Source organism: Aphelocoma coerulescens, unplaced genomic scaffold (assembly GCF_041296385.1).
Source record: "Aphelocoma coerulescens isolate FSJ_1873_10779 unplaced genomic scaffold, UR_Acoe_1.0 HiC_scaffold_547, whole genome shotgun sequence".
In the NCBI taxonomy this organism is placed as follows: Eukaryota; Metazoa; Chordata; class Aves; order Passeriformes; family Corvidae; genus Aphelocoma; species Aphelocoma coerulescens.
The window spans coordinates 22501-25000 of record NW_027183891.1 but is presented as its reverse complement, the minus strand read 5'-3'; the positions used below and the strand labels follow the sequence as shown (position 1 = coordinate 25000).

The window sequence follows — 2500 nt, the reverse complement described above, 5'->3', positions numbered from 1 at the left end:
CGCAGCCCCGCGCTGGCGGGGCGGCCCGAGCCGCGGTGGTCCTCTTGGGTGCAGTGCCGGGCTACTGAGGGAAACCCCGGGCCCCGAGAAGGACGCTGCGGTGGTGGCGGTGGATGGCGGGCGCGCCCCCGCGGGTGGACGCTCCCCTGAGGGCGGCAGCAGGGGAGGCACCCCCGCGGGGCCATCCAGGTCGTTTCCCTCGCCCCAGGGCCAGGTACCTAGCGCTCCGCGCCTCGGCGGCCTCGGAGCCTCTCGGCGTCGTCAAACGCTGGGGGCTGTAGGGCCGCGGAGCCGGGCGGAGGTTTAAAGACTCGGGCGGCTCGGTGCGCCCCGCCGTAGGCGGCGGGCGGCGGCGACGGCGGGTGCCGGGCGGCGGCGCGGTGCCATCCGCGAGGGGGTAGGGAGCGTCTCCCGCCGATCCCCCCTGCGGTGGTGACCGTCGCGGCCGGCCGTGCTCGTCGTCGTCGTGGCTCCGCCGCGTGCGCGCGCGGGCAGCCGTGCCGGGGAGGGGCGCCCTGCCCCCCCCTCTCTGCGGCCCGGTCTCGGCAGAGGGACCGTGTTGGCGCGGTCGGCCGCGGGGGCCGGCCCGCTCGCTTCGAAGCGGGCGACGGTGGCGGAGGGCGCGTGCTCTCCGCCCTTCCGCGGCTGCGGGGCCGTGCGGCTGCCGGGGCCCGCTTGCGCTCTCCTTTGGCCGCCGCCACAGGCTCGCGTGTGGCGCCGCGCCTGGCGCTGCCGCGCCTCTCCCCTCGACGGCCTTCTCTCCTTGGACGCACCGGTGGCGCCGGTCGCCGGCCGTCCCCGCTCGACCGCCTTGCCCGCCCAGGTTGAGTGCTCGGCGGTCCCTCCGTCGCTGGAGGCCGGCGAGTGCGGGTGACCCCGGGCCGGGCGGTGGCGTCGCCGCTCGGCGAGTGTCCCCCTGGGGGACGGTCGGCCGGAAGGTGCCCGCTGTCGCCGCCGGCGGTCCCGTCCCGGGCCCTGCCCGTCGCTTCCCCGTCGCCCTTCCCGGCCGCGTGTGGGGCCGAAGGGGTGCGGGCGGCCGCGGGGGCGCTTCCCTGCCCGGTCTCCGCGTGGAAACGAGGAGAGCGGGCGTTGCTCCCCGGCTCAGCCCCGTACGCCTTCTGCCGGGCGCGTGCCCGCAGAAGGGGCTCCGAAGGTGCGAAGCGGCGGCGGCGGTTCCGGGAGGGCGGTCGCGGTGGCGGTGGGTCTTGCCGTCCGGCAGGCCTCGGGTGCTCGCGATGCCGACTCGGTTCCCGGCGGCGCCCGCCTCCGGTGCCGGCGGCGGAGCCCGGCTTGCCAGGCACTTTGCCTTCCCGGCGGGAGCGGTCCCGCGGGGGGGCGCCGGTGGAGCGGTGTCGCCGCGTGCGTCTTGGGCGTTGCGGGTCGCTGGGGAGCGCCGGCTGCGCGGTGACGCGGCGGCGCTCTGCGAGTCTGTGGAGCGGCGAAGGGAGCGAGCGTGAGCGGGGCCTGGTGGCCGTTACCCCCCCGCCGGCCGTGGGCGTGTGTCGTCTCGCGATCGAGGCCGGGCGGGATCTGATGGCCCCTGCGGTCTGGCGCGCGCGCGCCACGCCAGCCCTCTGTGCGGAGGCCGGGCCGAGCCCGGGCGCCTGGGCCGCCTCCGAAGGACGGCATGCCGGGGCGGCGTCTCCCCTTGCACGGGGGGAGGCGGTCGGGAGCGCGGGCTCCCCCGCCTTTGACGGCCTTCGGAGCGTTCCGTGGGTTTTCTCCTTTTTTTTTTCCCTCCTCCTCCGTTCGTTGTGTGCTCGTACGGTCGAAGCGAGGCGCGCGCGCCAGCGCGCGTCCTTGCCGAAAGAGACACAGGGTCTGCTTGACGTGAGCGGTCCCGGCCCCTCCGCGCGTGCGGAGTCGGTGCCGAAAGCCAGACAACTCTTAGCGGTGGATCACTCGGCTCGTGCGTCGATGAAGAACGCAGCTAGCTGCGAGAATTAATGTGAATTGCAGGACACATTGATCATCGACACTTCGAACGCACTTGCGGCCCCGGGTTCCTCCCGGGGCTACGCCTGTCTGAGCGTCGCTTGACGATCAATCGCCGTCCGGGGGCCACCCCGGCGGCGCGGCTGGGGTCGCCTCGCAGGCCCGTCGTCCGCGGCCGGCGGCGGCGGCGGCGGCGGCGTCTGGCCGGTGCCCGGAGGGGAGGCGGCGGGGGCCGGCGAGGGAAGCGTTTTCCTCGGCGGTTTCTCGGGGCCTTTCCCTGCGGGGCCCGGTCGTCGGCGTCGTCGCGGTCCGTCGCGTGCCGCGCAGAAAGGGCCTTCGTCCCCCTAAATGCAGACTCGGGGAGCGCTCCGTAGCTTCCCGCTCCCGGAGCGAGCCGCTGGGGTGGAGCTCGTCCTTGCCGGGGCCCCGCCAGGGTGTGGCGGTGGCGGCCGGGGAGAAAGAGAGACGGCGTGAAAACGCCGTGCGAAGGGCCGAGGCAGAGAAGAAGGGAGGCGAGGCGCGGGCCTCGCCCCCGGGCTCCCCCCGTGCGGGCGGCTGTCTGCGG

General features: G+C 76.0%; 1 non-coding gene across 1 annotated transcript; it reads left to right on the top strand.

Annotated features, from left to right (window-relative positions):
* Positions 1-1882: 1882 nt before the first annotated feature.
* On the top strand, positions 1883-2035 carry LOC138101841 (5.8S ribosomal RNA). Its single transcript, XR_011147266.1, has one exon. It is a non-coding gene; the product is annotated as a 5.8S ribosomal RNA (ribosomal RNA).
* Positions 2036-2500: the final 465 nt, after the last annotated feature.